The sequence below is a fragment of the Talpa occidentalis genome, unplaced genomic scaffold (genome assembly GCF_014898055.3).
Source record: "Talpa occidentalis isolate TD23 unplaced genomic scaffold, MPIMG_talOcc4v2.1 talOcc4.6, whole genome shotgun sequence".
Taxonomy (NCBI): domain Eukaryota; kingdom Metazoa; phylum Chordata; class Mammalia; order Eulipotyphla; family Talpidae; genus Talpa; species Talpa occidentalis.
Genome location: NW_023604972.1, coordinates 91,130,172 through 91,157,051, shown reverse-complemented (window position 1 = coordinate 91,157,051; position 26,880 = coordinate 91,130,172). Strand labels below are relative to the sequence as shown.

The 26,880-nt window shown below is 38.4% G+C and overlaps 1 protein-coding gene and 1 pseudogene across 1 annotated transcript in view; one reads left to right on the top strand and one right to left on the bottom strand.

The window, feature by feature from the left end:
- Positions 1-26,880, bottom strand: part of SV2C (synaptic vesicle glycoprotein 2C) — a 385,830-nt gene that overhangs the window by 338,397 nt on the left and 20,553 nt on the right. Inside the window, exon 3 of the mRNA XM_054687976.1 lies at positions 25,956-26,092. The gene's annotated coding sequence lies outside the window, so the exon portion shown is untranslated. The remainder of the gene's footprint in view (positions 1-25,955; positions 26,093-26,880) is intronic.
- On the top strand, positions 1,475-26,066 carry LOC119260420 (pre-mRNA-splicing regulator WTAP-like; annotated as a pseudogene).

Genomic DNA, 26,880 nt, shown 5'->3' with positions numbered 1-26,880 from the left:
GAACCAGGATTTAAAATCATATTTTCCTATTTCATCTACTCTGGATCATCTCACCAGACTGTCCCATGGGGGACAGAAACTTCCACACACTCCTCTGCCCATCCATCCTCATTCCCTCAATCCACGTCATCTTGATACACATCAGGCTGAGCCACACAGTAGAAATTAAATAGGTTCAAACACGCTCACTTTATTGTATTACTCAATTAAATTCATTTCCATGTACTATCTAATGGTTGACAACTTTAAACAGGTAAGAATTTCCTCAATCCCAAAGTGATTTTTAACTGTATCAGTCCCAATTTGTAATGAAGTCACTTACCGGATTAGTGCACTGAATATTTGGTCTTCCTCCAGCCTTCTCTCTGGGGTAATATCTGGGTAGTGGGGAAGCATATGGGAGCATTATGGCACTCGTAGGTTGTCACCTCCCTGAGGACGATTGTAAGGTCAGGAATAGGGCACGGTGCAGGTTTTCTGATCCCATGCAGACCGGGTAAAGGAGGAGTCAGAGTCCTCAGTGGTTTTTTGCAGGTCTTTTATTGGGGTTCAGCGGGTACATGGCAGGCAGGGGTGCTGGGGGGCTGGGAGGCTGGCAGTCCTCCCAGCCCCCAGCAAATCTTCACTCTATCTGGGCTCTCTGGCGTTCTCTGCTTCTGCTTTGGGCTTCTTCTCTTTCGGCTTCTTCTGGCGTCCCCGTGACACCGCCCTTAAAAGCACAGTCTTAGCACAGGTGTACCCACTTCAGGTGCCCGCCATCAGGCATGCATTCAGGATCACAGGGTTCCTTCATCTATCCTGATGGTGGGAAGGCAGAAAAGCCTAATACCTTTTACCTTACCCTACAACGATTCTTTGCTGGTGTCTTCTGCTGTTATAATTTGTCTAATCTCTGGTTCAAGGAGTGAACAGAGCTACCTTAGAACTCTTAACTGCTGACTCCCTCTTTGCTTCCTGGTGCTGCCAGTCTTCTGGGTTCAGTACTGTATTCTGGCCCCTTGTTGGAAGTACATGCAACATTCTTTTGGTGAACACCTTCCTTCATGCTAGCAAAGCACAGGGCCGTTTCTCTACCAATTAGTGAGAAGAATAAAGGAGAGTCCTGGAGCCCTCAGTCATTTTTTCAGGCTTTTAATGAACTTTCTACATAATTTCTAGCGAAGCAACCAGGCACAGGAGAAGCAGGGAGACCCAGGGGCCAAAAGGCGAGGCAGGCCTCCTAGCCTCTCCCCCCCTCCCAAATCTTTACTCTCACTGGGCTCTCTCTGGCGTTCTTTCGTAATCTTTTCACCATTCTCTGCCACGCTGTCCTCTGTGACACTGCCCTTTTATGCTCGGCCTCCAGGTTCAGGTGTGGCCATTTACTCATGCCCACATCACACTCCAGGTGTCCACCATCAGGCATGCGTACCCCAAGCCCACACTCTCAAGCACCTCCCACATTCAAGGCTGCAGATTATAGCCACAGAGGCTAATGGCACAAAATCCCGAGCGTCTTCATTTACCCTACATTTTCTCAGTCCTGCTATGTGACAGCCTGGCAGGCTGCCTCTCACTTTTAGGTAACTCCCGTGTCTCCATGGTGGGCCCCCAGTAATTATCAGATCTCAGGAGCCATGGAAAAAAATTTTTGTTTGGGGAAGGGAGTGTCTCTTTGTAGGGTAAGGTAAAAAGTATCAGGCTTTTCTGCCCTCCCACCATTAGGATAGATGACGGAACCCTGTGGTCCCGAATGCATGCCTGATGGCGGGCACCTGGAATAGGGTGTAGGCATAGGTAGATGGGATTCACCTGGGCTAGGACTTGGCTTTTAAGGGAGGCATCACAGGGAAGCTAGCAGAAGCCAAGAAAAAAGGGAAGCCGAGCGAAGAAGAGAAGCAGAGAGAATGCCAGAGAGCCCAGATAGAGTGAGGAGTTGCTGGGGGCTGGGAGGACTGGTAAATCTAAATAAAAGACCTGCAAAAGCCACTGAGGACTCTGACTCCTCCTTTACCTGGTGTAGAGGCAGGAATGGACACGGAGCAGTGCTGGGGGGCCGGGAGGCTGGCAGTCCTCCCAGCCCCCAGCAAATCTTCACTCTATCCGGGCTCTCCGGCCTTCTCTCGGCTTCTGCTTCTCTAGCTTCTCTCTCAGCTTCTCTTTTGGCTTCTCCTGCTTCTTTCTCGACATCTGCTGGCGTCCCTGTGATGCTGCCCTAAAAAGCACAGTCTTAGCCCAGGTGAATCCCATATTCCTATGCCCACACCCTACTCCAGGTGCCCGCCATCAGGCATGCATTCAGGACCTCAAGGATCCATCATCTATCCTGATGGCGGGAGGGCAGAAAAGCCTGACATTTTTCCTTATCCTACACCTGGTCTGCTGGATCAGGAAACCTGCACCATGTCCATGTCCTGCCCCTACACTCTGGCATACTCTTTTTCATCTACACCATTTTGTCATTTTTTTTAAGCCAGTGTATGGTAAAGAAAATGTCAGGCTTTTCTGCCCTCCCACCATCAGTATAGATGATGGATCCTTGAGGTCCTGAATGCATGCCTGATGGCCGGCACCTAGAATAGGGTGTGGGCATAGGTAGATGGGATTCACCCAGGCTAACACTGCTTTTTAAGGGCGGCATCATAGGGACACCAGCAGAAGCCAAAGAGAAGCCAAGAGAGAAGCAAAGAAGCAGAAGCAGAGAATGCCAGAGAGCCCAGAGAGAGTGCGGATTTGCTGGGGGCTGGGAGGCCTGCCAGCCTCCCGGCCCCCCAGCAACCCTGCCTGCCGTGTACCTGGTAATCCCAATAAAAGCCTGCAAAACCACTGAGGACTCTGACTCCTCCTTTACCCGGTCTGCTGGCTCAGAAAACCTGCACCGTGTCCATTCCTGCCTCTTACAATTGGCGTAAGTTGGCAAGATGATCCATGCAGACAGGTATGGAGCCCTCCAAAGACCTGGAGGAACTGGTGGACAAGGTCTGGGAGCTACGGAATAAGACCACGCCTGGAGGAGGAGACGCCTGAGAGGACCAGCCAACAACACCCGAAAGGACCAGCCAGTGACCCCTGAGGCAGCAGAATCGTCGGCGAAGAGAGGACCACGATTTGGCGCTCGCTAGTGCTGATTCAGGGAGAGGCCAACGGACTTGGCCTAATGGATTCGGACTGATGGACTTGGACTGATGGACTGGGACTGATGAACTTGGACTGACAATCCCGCCAGAAGGCGGAGGACCTTGGCAGGTTATGTTTTTTGTTTTTTTTTTTTTGAGAATCTGGGGGTGGCCAGTGGGCCTTGATGGCCAAAAGCAGCCTGTGTATGCCCAGCAGCCAGGTGGAGGAGAAAAGCCAACTGAGAAGGCAAAAGCTGGTACTGATGCTAAGTTTGGGAAGCTCTGAGCGGCTGTTAAGCAGCCTGAGTATGCTGAAGCCCTGTGAGTCTCGTAAAATCACCTGTGGGTGATGCCCTGCTCATTCTTGAGTGAGGGTGAGGAGCTGAGGAACCTGTCCTTGGGGGACAGGTGGGGAACATGGCTTGGGGTGGAGCCCAAGCCGAATGTAGAGTTTGGATCCCCGACCCATGTGCTTGTGCAGTGGGTTGGCCTGAGTGCAGGGGTCTGCGAGTCACATTGGTGGCTATGAAAGCCAAATTTTGGAGCGACTGCAGACAGAAACCCTGAGGGTTGGCGATTACCCCCAACAGAATAGAATCGCCAATCCCAGAGTGAGTGCATCCTGGGGGTGGATGAGGTATGTGGCTTGTAGCCAAGACTACGGCCAGAGAAGGTCAGGAAGCCTGACAGCTCCTGGCATATTACAGTAGATGCTGTAAGTTATTCCCCTCCCTCATATGAGCGGTGCCTTCGGCAGCAGATTTGGTGGCTCATCTGCTGGTACCAATAATTGTCTTTTGCACTAGGTTGGGGCCCTGCCTGGACTTATTTGTGTTCTGTTGTATTTTTTGTTGTTATATTGTGATGTATTTGCTTTTGTGGGCCATGGCTGCATTGTTATGTTTGATAAGAAAATTGTGTGTATATATACTGTATGGCAGAAAACCCTGAGGGGGTGGACTGTAGGGTAAAGAAAATGTCAGGCTTTTCTGCCCTCCCGCCATCAGGAGAGATGATGGATCCTTGAGGTCCTGAATGCATGCCTGATGGCCGGCACCTAGAATAGGGTGTGGGCATAGGTAGATGGGATTCACCTGGTCTAAGACTGTGCTTTTTAAGGGCAGCATCACAGGGACGCCAGCAGAAGCCAAAGAGAAGCCAAGAGAGAAGCAAAGAAGCAGAAGCAGAGAACGCCAGAGAGCCCAGAGAGGGTGCGGATTTGCTGGGGGCTGGGAGATGCCAGCCTCCCAGCCCCCCAGAACCCCTGCCTGCTGTGTACTGGTAATCCCAATAAAAGCCTGCAAAACCACTGAGGACTCTGACTCCTCCTTTACCCCGTCTGCTGGATCAGAAAACCTGCACCGTGTCCATTCCTGCCTCTTACAGCCAGTATGAAGCAAGGGGCTTCTCTTGAAGACTTCTTGTTGGTCCAAATTTGGTCTGGGACTTTGCTCCTAAGATCCTGAGATATATCAAAGACTTGAGAGAGTGGAGACAGATATATGAATGGGATTCTGAGAGTAAAGTCACCATATCACTTCTTAATTTTCTTTTTTCCTCTTTTGAATCCTCTCCTTTCCTCTAACTTGAATGTCATTTATTAAATTTGAGGATTGGGGGGGAAAGATAAACATATTCTTTTTTTAATTTAATTTATTTTATTTTATTTTATTTTTATATTCCCCATACAATTGCAACCCCCTTATTTTGACCCCAACCCCTCCTTTCCTTCCCCCCCCCACAAAGTATGTCTCTGGTTCATAGTTGTTTGTTGATTTTGATTTTTTTCTTTCTTATAGCTATTCTTTTTCCTGGTCCCTTATTTAGGTTTTCTAGATTCCTGCTATGAGTGAGACCATCCGGTATTTTTCTTTTTCTTTCTGGCTTATTTCGCTGAGCATGATCCCTTCCAGCGCCATCCATGTTGCTGCAAATTGCATGTGTTTATCTTTTTTGATTGCTGAGTGATAATCCATGGTGCATATGTACCACATCTTCTTGATCCAGTCATCTATTTTTGGGCATTTGGGTTGTTTCCAAAGCTTAGCTATAGTAAATAGTGCTGCTATAAACATAGGAGTGCAGGTGCTCTTTGGAATTAATGAAGATAAACATATTCTTTCAAATACATTTCTGGTTTCTTCTCTTGCCCGCCTCAAATTTAAAATCAAAGAGCAAATCAACTTTGTTCTCAACTGTGGATTATTCCTACATCAATAGTTCTTTCCGTCAAATAGGAAAAGATGGGCTGCTATACCAGATGCACTTGAAATAGTGCAGCAATTAATGATTTAAAATAATATCTAAGTTACGAACAAGAGATATTGAACAGAATTCTAGCTTGTAGCCATTTCCTCCTTTAAGTCAGTGTACATGGATAGATACAACTATAAAAAGTGGCATTATATATCATCAGATAGACTGCTTTCTTTTTTATTTAGAAAATTTTTTGAAGTAACATTGGTTTATAGTACTGCAATGATTTCAGAAAATAGGTTCACACTTCCTCAGATGTGTTTCACCACACCACATCTACCACCAAGGCACCCATAATCCTTTATCCAGGCCACTGGGCTCCCTCTCCCCTTTGTCCCCACTCTCGCCTTCCCTCCCCATTTAGTAGCCTCAATTCTGTAGTCATATCTCTAGGGTTTGTTTTGGTTTAGTTTTGTCAATCCATGTTTTCTTAAATAGCAGTTTAGATGTTCAATTAATAGCAAGAGCTGGGCTCGGGAACAGAATTCAAGAGAACATTCATGTGGTGCAAAATTTGATACACAGTTAAAGAAAACCAGATTGCTAGTGTTTGGAAGCATTTAGAATCATTCAGAGAGAAATTGAGGATTTTCATAATTCCCCATAAGTTTCTATCCTAAGCAATACTAAAAAAAAAAAAAAAAGCAATAAGAAAAAGAGATACAGAAAAACTGTGGAGAAAATGACAATGCACAGATAACCATCTGGAAGTCTCACTTTGTTCAAAGACAAATAATGATCATAACAAAGGTAGCTTACCTGCACAGAATTTAAAAGACAAAGAATTCAAGATAAAAAGCATGGGAGTGTTTAATATGTTGAGTTACTCAGAGAGTGGTTCAATGCAAATTAGCTGGATCAATGTTTTCCTAGCAGAGAAGCAATTACATTTAAGAAAGTTTTAAAAGGTGGTTACTAAGCAACTACATTCAGCCTACACACATTGTTCATCATCTCTGGTAAATTATAGAAAATGACAGCCTGTCTTTACAGAACAGTGACATATAAAATTAGGGAGTTGTTATTCTATGTTCCTCCTACAGGAGAAAAAGATCAATTATATCTTTGGCACAATGATTAGGTTAAATAACTACAATAAGCACTAAATGTTAGGGTGTCATGGTGGAAATGTGTAAAAAGCCCAGGAGTTTTTTAAGAATGCCCCTTGTCAACAGGTACAATGCTCCCCTGACCTGACTTCACATCATATATTTTGTGTGTCACAGCAAGAGCAGTTAAAAACATTTTACTTTATTGGCAGGATTTTTAGTGAATATTTGGTCAAAGAGCTCCATAAGAAAAAGATATGTTAGTATTACTATACTAGTATTATTCACAACTCTGAATTCTTTATTATCTCTAATAAGATGATGATATTCTTGGAGTCAAAGCTTTGTTGATAATGGTACCTAATAACTACCTAAATTCCTTTAGATATGAAGTTCAGTACGAAGCAGCAGATGAAATTCGAGCGCTCCTATTTAAGAGTATCAGGAAAACACCTACTTTCTTAGGTAAGAAAATATTTGTTTTAAAAAGTATGCCACTGAATTTAGTAACCATGTGACCAATTTATGATAGATGATATAAGTTTTCTCAAATCTTATGGAAAACCTATTGAACAAATGTATTTTGAAGTTTTGCTCATTCCTATTCATAAAAAAAAATTCTATGGTTAGATAAGAACAGATCTCTATTAAATTATTCATTTTCATTTCAATATGCATTATAAAAAATACATTTTAGAAATAATGCAGTATTTTCCTACACCCACGTCCCACACCTGTTTCCAGCCTGTAATGATCAAGTTCAAATGGAAATTAAGAACATAGTGTATCTGTTTCTTACTACTCAACAGCAACCATTTCACAGTTATTTCTCACTAATGGGGACTCTCACCAACACATCAGTGAAAATTCTGAGGAAAGAAGAAACTTACTCATTTTAGCACATTTTAGTGCCATGTAGGATATTGTTCATGACATTGACCTAGAAAAGTGAGTAAGGAAGCTAAGACCAATCTCAACGACAATGATGCAAGAAGGTTTATGTTTTCCCCATGCCTTCATCAGCTCTTGTCATTTCCCAGCTTTCTGATATAGGGCTTTCTCATGGATGTGAAATGATATCTCATTGTGGTTTTGATTTGCATTTCCCTAATAATCAGTGAAGTTGAGTGTTATATTTGTGTGTCTATGGGCTATCTATATATCATCTCTGGAGAAGTGTCTATTCAGATCTGCCCATTTTTTTGATTGGGTTATTTGTTCTGTTGTTGTTGAGTTGTATAAGTTCTTTATATTTTTTGGATATTCAACCCTTGTCAGACATACCCTGTGTAAATATCTTCCCCACTCAGAAGTTGTCTTCTGGGTTTTGTGGTGGTTTCTTTTGCTGTACAAAAGCTTTTTAGTTTGCTATTTGTTTAATTCTGCTTTTCCTTTGCATTAAAATTGAGTCCCCACAGATATAGCCCATGTGAAGTCAATGTCTATAGGTAAATCACCTATGTTTTCTTCTATGTATTTTAAGGTTTCAATTCTTTCAATTCAATTCTTTCAATTCTTGTAGTCCAAAGAATATGAAAATACTAATTTGAAAAGTTATGTACATCCTTATGTTCATAGCAGCATTGGTCACAATAGCCATGACATGGAGACAATCTAAATGCCCATTGAAAGATGACTGGATAAAGAGAATGGGGAATACATACTAAATAAAATATCACTCAGCTATTAAAAAAGATGAAATTATGCCTTTGAGACTACACACATGGAACTTAAAAATCATTATGCTAAGCAAAATAAGTGGGAAGGTGGAGACAATTACCAGATGCTTCCTTCTTATATGTGGGATAGAAACAACCAAAGTAAATAAGTTTACAAAACACAACATTAATAACTGTTAGATTCTATGAAAAAATATGGTGATTACCTGAAGGGAGGATAAAGAGATGAAGGAGCTCAATTTGATAAGTGAATAGCACAAGAACTTTGGTGGTGATTGCAGTGAGGTATATTTACATACAGATGTAGGAAGCTATACTGCCAAAACTTAAATACTATTATAAACCAATGATACATATTTAAATTTTTTACTTTAAAGGAGGCAATGAATTAACTAAAACTGAAAAGATTCTCCCAGAGAAGGGGCAATATAGAGGTCCCCTTGCCTTATTCTTAGTGCATGACTAAGGGTTACCCATATTAAAAAAAAAAAAAGAAAAAAAATCAGTCTAACAGTGTTGCTATTTTATATATGGGCATCAAATTTCTCCTATTATTAACATGTTTCATTAGTATGAAGTATTTGTTATAATTAATGAGCAAATGTTGATATTTATTACTTGCTAAAGTCCATTGTTTATTCATATTTCCTTACTTTTTTTTACCTAAATTCCTTTTTTATTCTAGGATACCATATTAATTTAGTGAGTGACTGCCTCAAGCCCTCTTGGCAGTCATTCCTTACGTTTGATGATCTTGACAGTTTTGAAGAGTACTGATCATTGGAGGATGTCCCTGCCAATGAGTAGCTATTGGGGAGGAAGATCACAGAGGTGAAGTGACTTTCACAAGACATCTTATCAAGGTTACATACTATTCACATGATTTATGACCACTGATGTTTACTGGATGACCTGGCTAAGGTAGTATTTGTCAAGTTTCTCTACTGGAAAGTCACTTTTCCCCAGCACTTCCCAGATTATTCTCTTTGGAAGAAAGTCACTAGGTGTAGCCCACACTTAAGGAGTGGGAAGTTACACTCTCCTGTTATGACAACTACCTATATCTATTAGTTAGAATTTTCTACATGGATGGGCCTCCCCGGTGGCGCAGTGGTTGAATGCTGGGTTGTGAACCTGCCTGCAGCCTCTGCAGCGCCTGTTTGATCCCCAGCTTCTCCCAGCCACCAGAGGAGGGTCCCACATGGCGCGCAGACCTCTCCTGCTGCCCGCTGCTCCCCTCAGCAGTGTACTTTGGTCCTTCTGCCTGCTCTGCTCCCCGCTCTGGCTCTGGTGAATTCTCTCACCCTCCTGTGCTTCTGACTGTACCCAGTGCTTGTATAAATAAATAAATAAATCTTAAAAAAAAAAAAAAGAATTTTCTACATGGGAAACACTTATATACTTGTATAGTAGTATCAGAATTGTTAACCTGCATTCCATGAGACACAACTTCATCAACTAGAAAACAGTGCTTATAAAGAGCTTCTTTTACCTTTAGATGTACAAAATCCTCTCGTTTCTAAAATCCTAGTTCTATATCTTTTCTGTCTGTCCACTTAACTGAGATCATTTAAAACATTTTTAATACATTGGCATAGTCTCCATTCCATACATGGATCCATGGACCTCCTAATGTATATATTTTTAATTCTTATACATTACTCTTTGTGTTATGGAGTTCTATGGGTTTGGGCACATGCCATGTATCTACTATTACATTATCATATAGAGCAGTATTACCACACCTAAATCACCTGCATTTTCTCCTATTCATCCTTCATTCTCCCTTGGGATCCCCAGAAACCACTAATCTTTCTACTACCTATATAGTTTTACCTTTCAAAAAATCATACAGCTGAAATCATATGGTGTGCAATCTTTTCAGACTGGCTTCATTCAACTTATAATATGCATTTCAGTTTCCTCTATGCCTTTGAATGATTTAATATCTCATTTCTTTTCATCCCTGAACAATATACCAAGGTATAAAAGCACTATGGTTTCTTTATCCATTCACCTATTAAGGGACATCTTAGTTGCACACAGCTTTAGGAGGTTATGAATAAAGCTGTTATAAACATTTGTGTGAAGGTTTTTGTGTGAGCATGTTTTCAACTCATTTGGGTAAACACCTAAGAATGTGATTTCTGGATGATATGGTAAAACTATATTAAGATTTGTAAGAAATTGCCAAACTGTGTTCCAAAGTGACTGTATCATTTTCACATTCCTATTAATAAATGAGAGTTCTAATAACAGACTTTATTTAAATTATAAAAACAAGCAAGCCTTCAATTACATAGCAGCTCATTGCTACAGAACAGTTCTATGATGGGGATGAAGTGTACATTCAGTTTCCAAGGTTTTTGTTTTCCTGGAGATAAACCATGAACTTCTATAACTGTGTAGAGATGACTCTTATGTTTGAGAGAACAGAAAAATATAATTATTTTTCTCCCCTGAACAGCAAACACATTCTGACAATAGTAGCCTGTCCTGGCTAGCATCTAGCTGTAAAAGGCTCCTGGGACAATTGAGCAAATTAGACTATACTTAACCTTTGTGTATTGATTTTTTTTTCAAGAAAGGAGAGGATGCAACATTAACTTCACCATTTCAAATATAAGGAATTTCAGGAATTAAAAGCATGAAGTGATTTTTCTCCAGGGGGCTAAATGCAAGACAAGCAGAGAAGGGTGTGACAATTATGGGCCTTTTCCAGATGCAAAATCTACCTTTGCTACATACTAGCCATGTGCCAGTAGGCAAATTTCTTAATCTCGTTTGGCTCTAATTTACCAAATGTAAAAAGGTATAATAATCATAATCCTCTTCTCATAGGGAAGCTTGAATCAACCAGTATGTAATAACTACCTATGTCCAGTCTCCTTGGCTCAATTCAGAATAACTCTGAAGTATCATCCCAGCTCCCAAATTCCAGGTAGGATCGACAGAATCATTTGTTGCAATTGCATCTTAATTCAACTTCTCCCTCTGCTCAATTCTGCCTCCTTCACTCCTTTACAAATGTCATTTCCAAACTTCCTGCACACAAATATCCATCTAGGGAAATGTGACCTCCAACAGCTAACATCATCACAATAATTGCTGTTACTGTGGTCATTTATGCCAAGGCCCCAGAATCACATTGTATGTTTACTGCACAATATATCATTTGAAATGTAGTCATCAGATAATTAAAGTTGTCTGCAGAAAGGAGAAGATAACATCCTAGATTTTTTTTAAAAAAGTTTCTTGACATATTGACTGCTAGTGCTGAAGCCCCTTTCATTATTGTGTATTTATTATCGTGACTACACTTCATTTGAAAGATCACATCTTTCCTGTGGACAGAGTGTCTCTCATACTCCTTAAAGTGATGACCCTTTTGGTCATCTCTTCACCAGTAATGATAAAAGATGATGAGCAAGGGTGAGCAAAGAAAGCAGGAAAGAGTCTTTCACCTGATGAACATCCCCAGAGCAGCCTAGACTAAGTCAATAGAATAGAATCAAAATGAGATTTGAAGGAAACTTAATGGCAGAAGGTAATTTATCAACAGGAAAACAGAGATGACTAGAAATTAGTTGGACAAATAGAGATTTAGTAGTAATCTCCAGAAAGGTGGGATTTTCAGAGATGTGTTGATTTGTCAAAGACCCACAAAAGATTCTCAGAGTTAGGATTCCTAAATTGGAATGAAAGCAAACTTAAGCAGGAAATAAAATAACTAATGACACTGGGGTCCAACTAAATTGTACAGACAGAAAATAGTGTTATTATATATCAAAGTACAGGCATTCTTTTTCCTTGCTTAAAAAAAAAAAAGAAAGGTAGTTGATTCTGGCTGCTATTTACAGAATACAAATATACTTTGTATATGCAAAGCAGGTCATGTCAAAACATTCAGAGATATTTATAATAAACGTACTCATGGCCATCATATTTTGTGCATTGTGTGTTCATTCATCCTGTCAACTTAAAACTCAGGTCTTTAAGCACAATAATAAAAGGGGCTTTAGCACCAGCAGTCAATATGTCAAGAAACTTTTTTTAAAAAACTAGAATGTTATCTTCTCCTTTCTGCAGACAACTTTAATTATCTGATGACTACAGAATTATTCTAAATAGTTCAATGGAATACAATGGAATAAGAGTGTAAATTGTGGGCACTGGGAAAAGTAGTCCAACAAAATGAATACATTTGGTGACCTCAGGAGTATAGCAGTTGCAGTGAATCAATTTCAAATTAATAAAGAATGTTCTCACTTCAAATTTCCATCACATAATCCATTACAAAAGACATGTTTAAACTACTTATGAACAAAAGAAATGCATGAAAATGTAGAGACAGATAAGAGATTCAATTAAGTCATTCTGCTTCCCTTGAATTCGCCAAGACGTGAAAACTATCCCCTCTCAGCTAATCCATATGCTGAAGGTCTAACACATACACTGTCTTCCTCACTAATGAATCAAGCCTACTCTTGACAAGCAGAGCAAGAAGAGGACTCGCTAGAGTTCTGTAGAGACCATAAAAGGGACATGGCTAAGGGCAACCAGATATCCACAGAGTATATTCACTGAGCCTCTGGGGACCTAGCAGAAGTAATGAATGTCCCATTGAATGCCAATGGGAACAGTGAAACAATTAGATAAGGAAAGGTGATGCTGGTCTTGAGATAATGCCAAGGCACAGGAAGGATTCTAGGTACTTTAGGTGGAAACTAAATTGGAATTTGATGGGCCCAAAGTTGAGAGGCAAGGTGCTAAAGACAGAGTGGCCCATAATAGTTTATCATATCCAACATGCAAAAACTGAGAGAAAAATATTAAAGCACTTATTTGTGATTTTAAAGAAAAAGCAGCTAAAATTATTTTTATTTCTGTAACACCTCCTTCTTTGATGAGTTCAGAACAATTAACATTCATACCTAATGAGCCCTCACAGTTTGAGGTTTCTCGTAATGGAGAAGATGTTCCAGGGATGATTCATTATAGAGATGGTAAAGGAATATTTTTTAAAGAAACATTTATAAATCAAATCAGGTCATCTTAGTCCACCATCTGGCAGGAGAAATATAGTCTTTGTGGAGTTGTCATGAGAGCTCTGAGGACCTGCATACCCTTAGAACAGATATGGGAGACCTCTTGAGCCACATCCCTTGTTTGGCAGCAGCCACTAGAAATTTTGTATTGAGAAGCACTCACAAATCAAGCACCACTTTAGTGTAAAAGGATATAGTGATCATTTATGATGTCTTGCATGGACAGAAAAGCATAACAGGCATTTAGCAACAAGCTTGCCCTCACAGGTTCTGCTAGAGAAGGCTATTCCAGAGCTGACAACCTCTTCATGTTGCCAACTTGCCAATCAGAGCAGATGAGGCTATCATGGCACATTCCCCTTACCTCACTCAAAAAAGTGGGCCAGGACCAACATTCATGTATACAAAAGGGGCTGGGCTGATAGACGTCCAGCTCACATTGTGACAGATAGAAGTTTTAGTCTCCTTCACCTATATCCTTCCTTCCCAGGTAGTTGTAAGTCTTTTAGTAAAGCAGCTAAGCCATGAAGATTAATCTTCGTTCACAAGAGAAAGGTTTACTTGTGTTTTGGGTGTTCCTGTTGCAATGGAGGATCTTAGGGAACTGCTGACTCTAAGGGTCCACTACTGCCTCTTTAGGATATAACCAGTGGATTCACTTACTGTAACTCCTTTAACAAATCACCACAAATTGGTGGCTCAAAGCAATACATTTATTCTCTTTAGTTTAAAGTTGTAGATATCAAAAAGGTGAAGTGCTTCATCCAGAATCATTCATTAAGATTAGTAGTAAACAGTAAGATCTCAGCCTCTTCCTTCTTACTGTTGTCATCTAATCATCATATCCAATTAACATCCAAAATCCTATTCAGGATCTCAGTGATTTGTTTGTTGTACATGTTGATGACACATCAACATGTTGATCACCTTTTTCCAAATCATAAATCAATCTCTTCCTTTCCCTAGTCAGAAGCTACATTGCTCTTCTAAATCATACATTGGGATACAAAGAGATCAATTATTTAACCTGTCTAACCCCTGGAGAAGAGTGCAGCAGGGATAAATCTAATGTAATAATTTTTCATAGCTGTTGTTAAGCATATTTTTTGACAGTGAGAAAGCTTGCAGGTGCTTTTCCTCATCGTTAGTCAATTTAAATCTCATCCACAAATAAGTAAGACCAGCTTTCATTATTAGGAAAAAAATCAATAATCACAGCTTTGTTACACTCCTGGGTAGGTTTTCTTCTTTATTGAGCTAAAGAAGATGTACAATGGAGAGTGTTTAGTGAACTTGAAAGTGAAACCATTTGTTTGAAGAGATCAACATGTTCTCCCTTTATCCCATATTAACCAGGTATTCCTGCTCCGGAGAAAAGTGGAAATACCAAAAATGTAGATGGCCCAGACACAAACATTCAGACTATACAAACTTTCAGGTCTTTGGTCCTGCTAGATAATAATAAACTCTACACAAATTCTCACTTTTAACATTCTCACCTTCTAGTCTCTTCACAGCAAGATTTCAATACAGCTGGCCTCTAAATTATTGTCTTATTCCATCCTGTTTCTTGAGTGTAATTCTGATCCGATTAGTAGGATTGAATATTCTCAGAACTTGATTAAGAGATGGACTACCAAGCATCAAGCAATGATAATGGGCTTTAAAAAAAACAGTTCTGCAGTTAATCAGAAATATAATAACATTAACTCAGGTTTCCAGAATTGATCCCTTACATAATGGTTAAAATGTAATTTGGCCCCTTTTCCTCTGAAGTAGAACAGAAAGTAGCTTTGAGTAAGAGAAAAACTATTCCTGTGAGTGCCAAGCCTTGTCCCTTGAATATTTTTGTGACATAGCCTAACAGTCTATGGCATCAATACTGCATAGTATAGTACATGTATTAAGAAGAAGAAAAAAATCCTAAGTCCTGTCATATACCTCCCAGAGAAGGGAGGACAAGACGAGCAGACAAATAACAAAAATAGTATTCAATCATGAACAAAATTCTCACCAAGTCCTGTTATCTTTGAGGCTCCATTGGGAAAACTGAGAAATGAAAGTTAACTTCAAACAAGTAATTTTTTCTGAACAGTGTTCATTTCAAACATTAAAATAGTGTATTTCATTACTAACAGAAAATCAGTTTGTTTCTATCTCCACAAAATAAATATTTACAAAACATTTTTAAAATATTGAGTTAAGAAGGACCCTGAGTATTAACTTGCTTATGGTGTTAACATGTCTCACTCTGGGGTATATACATGTCTACCTCTGATCTTTCTTTTTGTCACATACTTATACTTTCTCTTTCAACTTTCTCTGTGAAGGGGTACAAAACAAATACAATCTCTGTAGCCAAATAATTGGGATCAGCCACTTTTGACTTAAATAAACTTGCTTACTTTTTCTAACTTCTGCATGCTTCAGCCTCCTCATCTGTAAGAGCTGATAATCATAGTACTCTCCTAACTATGGTTAGCATAATGACTAAAATACTCCTAATACTCCTAAACTTGTAAAGTTCTCAGAATTCCTGGTAAGCAGTAATCACCCAAATAACACTAATGAGTGTCATAATTTTTGTGATGATTCATGGCTATAATTCAATTTTACTTTACCTTATAAAGGTGTTGCTATTTTAAAAGTTGCCAAGGAGGCCCTGAATGGATCTCAAGGATATTATACTAATGAAAAAAATCCATTCCCAAAGAAATAATATTCTATTATTCCATTTATATAATATTCTCAAAATGGAAAAATCATAGTGGGCCTTCCTGGTGTCCTAGGGGTTAAGTCTCAGCACTATCACCCCCTACAGCCTAACTTCAATCCTCTGCCAGGGAGCTAACTTACATATGGCACAGCAGATCTCTCCTGTCTTGCCTGCTGCTCCCCTTAGCAGTGTATTTCAATGAACATGCCTGTTCTCCTCCCCACTCTGTCTCTGGTGAATTCTCCCAACCCCCCCCCTCCACCCCACACCTCTGGCCTATACTCCAGTTCTTCTACACAAAAATGAAGTAGAGAAATAAATAAAAGGAAAAAATCATAGTGATAGCAAACAGAGGAGTAGTTGTTAAGGGAAAAGTTTGACTCTTAAGAGATAACATAAGGCAGTTCCTGTGTGGTAACAGAACAGGATCGCCTTGTGATAATGGTTACTCAGATCTAAGCACGCAACAAAACATCATGTGTAATAAAACTACACACCAAAAAAAAAAAGGGGGGGACATTCAAAAATGGTCTATACCTGAGTTAATGGTCTTGTGCCAATATCAGTTTCCTAAGTATGACAATATACTACACTTATATATGATATTATCCTTTAGAAGCTGTATAAAGGTTATATAGGAACTATATGATTTTTCTTGTGAGTCTGAAACTCTTTGAACATAAAGAACTACTTTTTGAAACCTGTAGGCTTTTAGTATAGGCTCTACTATACTTTGGGAGAACTTTAGGGCCAGGACCTGTCCTATATATGGAATGAAGTAGACAAGAAGTTGAGAATTTAGTATAGATTAGCTAATCCAACTACCATTTCATGAAGACTATTGTATGAATTCTAGTCAAAAATATATAAGTGGAATGATGTTGGTGCCAACTCTCCCTCCTTTACCTTGTTTTTCCCTTGACTGTGGACATGACCTGGAGATTCAAGCCACCATTTTGTAATCATGCAGATAAAAATCATAGGCTAGGGATGGTAGTACAAAAAAAAAAAAAATTGGGCAAAATACTGCTGGATTTGTTTTGTGATAAAATTAGACCTTTATCTATTTAAGTCACTATAATTTAGTCAAAGTTGAAAATAAATATCTTTTCTCCTGAGTCAGTGGAACACACCAGTAGAGGGAGAGTTGCATCATGCAAAACATAAGAAGACTCAGTCAAAGAGGTACTGCAGTGAAAGTGCAACAAGGAGGCTAGAGGGCAAGAAGGTGAGGAAGTGGGGTTTACAATGCATAAGACAGCACCTCAGGAACTTCACCCACATTTTTTAGCACACCTTTATTTTTAATTATTTTGTATATTTTTTACATCACTTTTCATTTTTGTACAATGTATGCATTTTCATTTTGGTTCATAGTCCCTGTAAAATTCCCACCATCCCTTCACCCATGAAATATCACCATGGTCCCTTGTGCTCTAGCCACCCTTGTTTTGATACTACTCCCTTCTCCCTCTTGTAGTATGTCTCTGATTTATAGTTGCCTGTTGATTTTGATTTTTACTGGAGAAAACTCCTAATATACCTATGTGTTGAGTGGTTTTTCTAGTAAAAGAACATTTATTGTCTTATTCCCTCAATTGGGAATTAAAAATTTGATACTAAAATAAAGTTTATTACTTGAAATATACCATATGGCTTTTGTACAAAAGCATAAGATAAATGTGAAACATCATTCATGGAATTCCTGAAGTATTTTTTCTAAATTATTGCTACTAACATTGGCTTATTTTTTAAAGGCACTTTATGTTTTGACAGGAAATTTTTTCTTAAATTATTTATACGAAATGTATTATCATTATTTTGTTGGATCAGTGAACTAGATGACAGCTCAATTTGAGGTATTAAAAAACCTTCAAGGGAATCATTTGTGGTTTGGGCAAAAAAATATTCCTTTCAGAACTAAGATCATATGATACTGAATCAGAAAACTGTAAGAGAATAATAATTGAACAACAGTAACATGCCTGCTCACTGAAATGAAATTTTTTTTAATAAACAGGCAACAGAGGAAAATAAAACGGGAATGAAAATACATTTTCAATCAATTCAAAATAAAGTAGCAGAATATAGTAATCCTGAAAACAATGCCAAAAAATTTAATTGCTGGCTCATCTGAATGCAAAAGACTACACTAATGGCATGAGTAGACATTGGAACAATTGCTAAAAAGTTATTTTTCAATATACATAGAGAAATACATATAATTTACATATTTAAATAAATAATTTGTATATTAAAAATATATAATTTACAGTCTTAAAAATGTTCATATCTTCCTCTGGGGCCTCCTTGGTTGCCTAGGGGTAAGTCTTAGCACTATCAACACTACAGCCTAAGTTCAATCCCTGGCCAGGAATCTAACCCCTTATGGCTCAGCTGACCTCCCCTGACTCGCCCACTGCTCGCCTTAGTAGTATATTTCAGTGAATCCAGCTGTTCTGCTCCCCACTCTGTCTCTGGTGAATCCTCTCACACATACCCCTCTCGCCTTTTCCCCAACTTCTGATCACTCTACTTCTTCTATGCAAAATCAATCAATAAATATTTTTTTAAAAAAATATCCTATCTTCTTAACCCAGTTAAGTACTTCTAGTTATGAATATCGAGGAAACAACCTGAAATGTGGGTGAAGATTTGTGCACAATAATGTTAATTGCAGCATTACTCATCAGCAAAAATAGGAATAAAATAAGTGAATTAAATTTCTAATGTACTTTAGGCACTGTGCTGAGATGCTGGTGATTAAATGAAACAGGTTTTGGGGAAATAGTAATATTTTAGCTAATACCCAAAAGAAGTGTGTGCTGACCACCCATGAGAATGAGACAGAAAATGAGAGTATGTTTGGACCATGAGAAAGGAAGGAGATTGAGATGGAAGGGGCTGGTGATACTTTTGATCATGGGGGACTTTGACTGTCTTATAAGAACATTCTAGACACAAGTACCAGGAATATGTGGAATATAGATACCAAACTTTGGAGTTAAAATGTAGACATCCCAAATAGTAGACAGCTATATATGAGCCTAATCTTTCTTTAAAATTTTCAATCCAGCCTACAACTGGTTAAAATGTAGCATATATGGATATGTCCTGACCTAAATATATTTCTGGAAAAAAAAATGGGCTGTTGGATTTTCCAAAACTATTTAACTAGAACCCCATAGTAATTTCTGAAGTAAATCTATACCGATAGTTATCATATGTAGCTAAAATTCTATAGATGAAGATGATTGTTATGTGTTTGAGATTTTGCAAGAATAAGCTTCATATTCAAACCTATAGTCACACAAAAACTAACCATCTATAGTGCTACATTGTTAAATAAGAATGTCTGGAAATATAAGACACAATTTTCTAAATGATTTACTAAATTACCTCTTCCTTACCCTCAAGTCTTACTGCTTCTTTTCAGTACTGACAAATTTGATTTGGAAATTCAGCAAGTTTTAATAATTATTCTATTATGTAAGATGTAAGCAGGGTGAAAAGTACATGGAAACTCTCTTACTAATTTTACAACTCTTCCGTAAATATGAAATTAGCTCAAATAACAAGTTTTTTTAAAAAAGGTAAAGAACTTTATGTATTATATGAATAATAGGAAAAGAAAAGGAATAGAAATATGAATATGATTTTAAGTGGCTAGAATAGCTCAGAAAAGTACATAAACATTACTGGTAGCATAGGTTAACTCTGAAGAAGCTATTGGGGGCAGAAAATCGATTTCCTCTGCATGCGTTTTTGAATATTGTGAATTGTATACCATAAGATTAGTTAATCTATTCAAAAAACAATTGAAATGAAAAACTGAACAACTTGGAAAAGTCATTCTACCTCCACAAAGTCAACAGAGACAACTCAACTTCTCCTTCTGCCCAGCCCTGCTTTCTTCCATTTCAGCAAAGATATTGACTCCATTGGCACTCAATGAACACAATTCAGGCTAAAATTTTCAGAGTACACTTCCCAGGGAAGGAATCTTATAGCTACTCTTTCCACAAATTTATAAAATTAGCAAAAGCAAGATATTTTAATTACAATTGTTGAAGATTGCTGATTCTGTCCATCTCAACTTCTGTTCCTTCAAGCTTCCATCTTGTTGTATAATGCTGGAATAACTGTGAGCATTTAGGGACCCAATTAAGTATAAGTTCAGTCAGAAATAAATTTCACATGAGTATAGTACACATCCTTGATACACCTCCTTATTGTTCCCATTTCCATTACTTCTTTCTTATTTTTATCAAATTTGTAATCTCCAGCTCATGTGCATTAGACAGAATGACAGATATATGCCATGAATGTCACTGGGTAAATTAAGAAAAAGGAAACCTTAGTGTTCCTCAATGATTGTTCACACAAAAGACAATAACTATTATTATCCTTATTGGGAGGGGTCATATGCTTCAGCTCACACATTTGCATATGAATTGGTTCCTACCCAAATGGCCAGTGGTAGAAATTAAAGAATGTAAAAGATTCACATTACATTGAACAAGCAAAAAAACATCATTGCAAACAGAAAATATCCAAGAACAGGAAAGTGGCAGATACTGTTAGATGTCTGTCAGTATCTGTACTCCTTCTTTACCAGTGGATACTGATTTGGACCAGGGTGGCTATGTGTCCAACTGACAAACTACATTTGCCAGTTCTGGCCAATGATATGAAAGCACAAGAAGTTGGGGGTGGGGAGGTGTATAACTGGGTGGGTTATAGGGAGAGGGGTGGGGGAGGCAGGAGGACACCAGGAAGGCTCTATAAAGGTTGCTTACTCAGCTAGCAACATCTTTTGCCTTTTTCCTTATTTCCACCTAGAATTAAACCATAGTAATATAGTAGAGACAGTCACCTTACATCTTAAAATAAAAATAAAGTTAGAGTTGCGTGGCCTACAACTATGAAGTCAACAGTTGCTTAGTCTAGTTAAACCAGACTGTCTACCTCCAGACTTGTTAGGTTTAAAATATTAGTCCTTATTTGTTTAACCCAATCATAGTCCAGTTCTACTAGATGTAACTATATACAAATTCCTACCTTGATATAAGGGATTATTGAGATCTCTATTTTATTTTCCATACACTGTTAATGAGTATGTATTTTTCTTAAAAGTTCAAAAGAACTCAGAAGAGAAAATGGGGCAATGAGGAAATGGGAAAATAGATAGAGTTCTAAAATGTAGAGGTAGTGGAGCTAGTATTAAGAATGGTGTATCTAAAAAAAGAAGACTGGTGTATCTGGAGCCACACTAAGTTAGAATCCAAGTCATGCTACTCAGATTCATTTCACTTATTCATTCAACAAATATTAACTGATCACATGTTATGTGCCAGGAAATGTTTGAAGTGTTTGGTGCCTCAGCTTCCCCACTGGCTAAGTGGCAATACTGATATTACCTACCTAATGGGGTTATTAAATTTGTTAATATGAGAGCAGTAACAGAGCATCTAGTTAGTGTTCAATAAATATGGACTATTAATATTAACAATACTTTTGTAAAAATAATGTCATAGAAAACAGATTTACTTATATTATTAAGTAAAAAAAATCAAATTGTAATATGGTTTTATTTTGGAGAAGATACATATACATTAAATAAGACTGAAATGAAATATAAGATACTAACAGTAGGTTATCTTTGAATAATGAGATTATGATGACATTAGTATACTTCTTTTTGCCTCTTGATAGTATCTAAATTTTCCCAGTGAACATGTTTTCTCCTTTCAGTAGGACTAATAAGGTTGTACCTGAGTTATGTGTACAGTTCCACAGGAAATATTGCTCTACAGGGTTTTGAAGCATGACCACACTCAAGACATATTCATGTAGTTTGGGCTTCCTCCTGAAAGGAGTGAGCATTCTCATTGTCAATATTACTAGGAAAGATCATTCATTTACTCAACTTATATTCAGGGAGAAGGAGAAGAGATACTGAGGGACAACATCCTCTCTGCCACGAGAGGGAAGTGAGTCAACAAGAATTCACTCCATGGTGGATGAAAAAATTGAAGCACCCAAGAAAATCAAAAGAAAAAAGTCAACTGTGAAAAAAATATGGAATGTGTAGGCCATAGGTCTAATTTCTTTTGTACAACCAGTAACAACTAAACTAACTTGACATAATCACAACACAATATTAAGAAAACAATTCCTGTTTTCACCCTGTCTCCGCAGATAACTTATTAATGGCAGTTATCACCAATTCATGCTAAGTATTATCATTCTGAAAGCCAAATGTTAAAATATGCTCCCCAACAGGAAATTTTTCAAATATCTTAGAACTTTAATGTGGTCCATGAAGCATCAGCAACACCCACAAGCTTGTTAGAAGTGCAGAATCTCAGCCCATGCCCATTCTCCTCAACAATATCCTATCTATATTTTAACAAAATTCCAGGTGTTAAAGTTTCAGAAGCTTTTAAAGTATCATGTTTCTTTGCTGCTTGACAAGTTCTGCTACACAGACAAAATTCTCACCTGTCTTTGGAGTCTTCTGATAGATCCAGGTTTGTTGCTTTGGAATTAATTCTTACATGAAAAACATCACATGTCAGATTACTTTGAATAGCCTACCAAATGTACATTTAAAAAATCAATATATTGGGCCTCCCCGGTGGCGCAGCGGTTGAGCGCTGGGTTGCGAGGCTGCCCGCAGCCTCTGCAGTGCCGGTTCAATCCCCGGCTGCTCCCCGGCCACCGGAGGAGGGTCCCACATGGCGCGCAGACCTCTCCTGCCGCCCGCTGCTCCCCTCAGCAGTGTGCTTCGGTCCTTCTGCCTGCTCTGCTCCCTGCTCTGGCTCTGGTGAATTCTCTCACCCTCTCTCACTTCTGACTGTACCCAGTACTTGTATAAATAATAAATAAATAAATCTTTAAAAAAAATCATGATATTAGGGGCCTCCCTGGTGGCACAGGCAGTTGAGCACAGCGCTGTGAAGCTGTCCGCAGCCTCTGCAGTGCGCGTTCGATCCCCGCCAGCCCCGGAGCAACCCACATGGCGAGCAGACCTCTCCTATCTCGCCCGCGCTGCTCTCTTCAACAGTGTATTTCGTCAATCTGCCTGTTGTGTTCCCCACTCTGTCTCTGGTGAATCCTCTCAACCTCTTGCACATCTGGCCTGTACCCAGGCTCTTGTATAAATAAAATAAAATCTTTTAAAAAAAATCATGATAATAAAATGAGTTCATTTTGCAGAAACAGTGCAGATTTCTTATTTTAGTGTAGTTTTTCTTAAAGTTCCAGTCTACCTACTCTGTAACCAGCACTGCTCTGAACCACTACAGGCAACATCACAGCTACTATACACACTGTTGCTGACCATGGAACTGCAACTGCTTAGCTGAGTTGAAGGACACTACAAAACTATACCACTCATGCTTCATCACCATAGAAATGGTCAAGCCAAACCTTCTTAGGTATAGACATCTAAGGAAGCTACTCAGGAACAGACTGTTGGAATGGACTCCCCTAAAAAGTGCCACTTTTCTCTGTACTTACATACATATTGGGTTCAATAATGAGTCATTCCTCCCAAAATACTTAAAAGTAGTTTGATATGTACTTCCGTCAATTCCACATTGTATTGAGGACTTACAAGATTATTCTGTGTACTATTCTGTCTTCATCTACCCTACATTCAATACTTTTAATAACATTGCTTTTTAAAGTTAAAAACAAAAAGGTAACAAATTCAAGCAAAAATGAACTTTGTTAAAGCAGATGTGTAAGGAAAAATATTGCCTGACTTGGCCTACTTTGGGCACCAGGATTTTAACTCTATATTCAATTTAGGTATATATTATATGACATGGATTCTTAACCTGGACTTCACAGAAACAAAAACTTTAGTAACTACAGAGCACAAACACTTTAATTTAATTAATGGTTTTTAATTGCTGGCTCATAGAAGGGTGATGGACTGGCTCAGAAGAATCCCTTAAGAAATATTTTTAAAATACAGATCCAAAGGACCAATCCTCTGGATTCAGATTTCTTTTTCTAAGGGTCAGGTTCTGAAATGGGTGATTTGTGCCAAATATTATATGGGTAAAAACTAAAAGGTGTTACTAGATACAAAAACCTATTCCCCATCAAATACAAGCTCTAAAAGACTGAGCACTAGGGGGATGCTAGATTTTTATTTTAAATAGTTTATATCCTCCACATAATAGGAATCAATGTCCACATCAGAAATAAATGTTCACATGGATTATATGAGCTTTGACTATTACAATAATTTCTAGTTCTCTCCCAATTTTATCCTTTTCTATTGCAATGACAAGCCATAAAACAAATGAGAAAGCATTAAGAGATATTTCATTCAATCTTGTCCAGAGGTTCTTATAGTCCTTTGATAATGAAAACAGATGATTGCTATTTGTAGAAAACATATGTTCTTTAATCAATACTTTGCTTCAGAATGACCTTCAAATAGTCTAAAGAATTAGGAGAGAAGAAAGAAAGCAGGAGCATTTAGTAAAACCATTGTGCAATTATACAGCTACACCAAGCCAGGCTGAGCTTAGGAGGTATCGTCAGATAACAAAACCAAAGAAAAAAGCTGAACATTTTTTTACCCTCAGTGCTATTTTAATATTATCCCTCCACAGTGCCAGTATTGGTGCTTGATTCATAACTACTTATATCCCCAAAAGACTCCTAGCTGTCCTAAAATCAAAGTTGATGAAGTGTAAGTGTGAGAGTGAAGTTGTGAAGGCCACGTAAGTGTGAGAGTGCAGATTGACCCATACGGCATCACCATGGTGATGGTATTGGAAATTGTTCTTCCAAGAGTGACTTGAAAGCAGAGAGCAGCACAAACATTAACAAAACTCCTCTAGAGACAAATGGAACTGATGGTTGAGAACAGATGAAACTTGTAGGAAAGGACAGGAACTATTTTTCTATGGTCCTCATGAGTAAAAATAAATTAAATAAAATGATAATAGTGATAAGAGATACATAGAAGAGTCTAGGAGGCCTACCTTTGGTAAATGGCTTACAGAAGGTCTCCCAAAGACACATCCATAAAACTTGGTTCAGAAAGACAAGAGGACATCATCTGGTAAGGATAGTTGTGTAAGTATTGGGGGAAAAGTGCTGTCATTTGGATAGGGAAGGGAGATAAGCCTTTAGGTGGGAAGTATTCAGAGAACTAGAAGCATTCAGAGAACTGAAAATGGACCAGCACATCTTGGAAGAAGAGCAAATGAGAGGAAAAGTATCAGATGAAACTGGATAGGCAGACACACGATGTATTGTTCCAAGTTTCTTAGAGAGTTTTCCAAGATTTTGCTTATGTATGTCTCTAAAATAATTATGAAAAACTGCATGCCCATCCACATATTGTTTATTCACATCAAAATTATTTCATTTTAGAAGTCAGTGCCCTGCACTTCAGTGTTTACAGTGCCTTTCCTTCCTTTGGCAGGTCCTACATACAAGCCAGAAGCTGTGACCACTGCCAAGAGGTGTCTCCTTGGATTCAAGGCAGCCAGCGAGGACCCTCTTCCCAAAATAGTTTGACTGAGTGAAACAGAATTCGAAGTTATGGCATGAAATGAGTGAATTCTAAGATGGAAACAACATGAAGCATATGTGCAAGCTTTGGAAGGCAAATACATAGATCTTAACTCTAATGATGTAAGGGAACATGAAAATAAAACTAAAGCAACAACAGCAAGCATCTACATGCAGGGAAGACATCCTTGTAATGCAACTGGCAACCAAGGAGCAAGAGATACCAGAGTGCTCTACTCAAAACCAGTGCCTCAAGCAAATTCAACAGCCCAGTGTTGTCCATCAGAGATCAACAATGATAAACTTGTTTTTCCTGAAAATGAAAGTTGAACTGGAACAGACTGAAAACAACAGGAACAATCCCCAAATGAACTGAGTGCCTGGTAGTTTACACCAGATAAGTAAACAAATCATACTCCCCAGTCAAGACTTTCTTGAGCATCTCCCTATGAGAAAACTATAGTGGGACATCCAAGTACTGTTTTCACACCTAGACTCAGACTTTTTGAGAGAAAAAAGCCACATTCTTATACAGTCCAGTTTGTAATGGTTAATGTAAAACTCACCAGATGAATCTTGTGATGCAGCTTTTCCTCTTCCCATCCCCTTGCTTCAGAGACTTGATGGCATCGGGCTATTCCAAAGAAGTGGCCATCTCCAAAATTTTCACCTTCTAGCACATCTAGGCATTTGAGAAATGTTTCTGTTTGAAGAAAACAAAGGGAGAAACAGAACTTAACTCTTAACTCTGAGGCATATTGTGTCTTCAGACAGTTCGGAGGAACGAAAACCTAGAAATTTAAAATCATGAATTGAACCTGTAAAATTCCAGTAAATGTAAAAATGGAATATACATCATTTTTAATCTTGAGCATAGTATATTAGCTTTGCCAATAAAACTATGGACTTCATGATTGTTGTTGAGCTTTTGGGTCAAAACTCAAGTGAGATGAATTTTGCCTTTAAAGGTTAATATTTGCTAATAACTAACTTCATAGTCATGATAGAATCAAGTAATAGCTATCAGTACACATAATTCATATATTTAACCATTTAGTTGGGGGCTCTATATTACTTGACTTAGCCTTAAACCAATGTGGTTTTAATCAATGGTTTGTTCTTTGAATGGTTGTAATTATTGAAGACGATCTTATTAAGGGCTATGTAAACATGAAGGTATGGAATCAGAGTTGAAGTTTAAACTGTGTGAAGTACTATAAATATTCATTTCACAACCAGCTTGTATAAGGATATTGGCTGTGATGGGACTCACTGCATTATTTTTTTGAGTACTGAAACTTACTATATCCCAATTCCATTCAATAGGCACATATTAAAGGAGAATTGTAGTTTAAATTCATGGAGGAATGTGATTCTTTCTTGTATTTGGCCTTTTACATTGTAGTCTGGATCTTAAATGTGCTTTGAAATAGTGAAAAAAATTCATTTTAAATTTGCAGTTTCAAAGGATTTAACTTCTGGTATACTGTA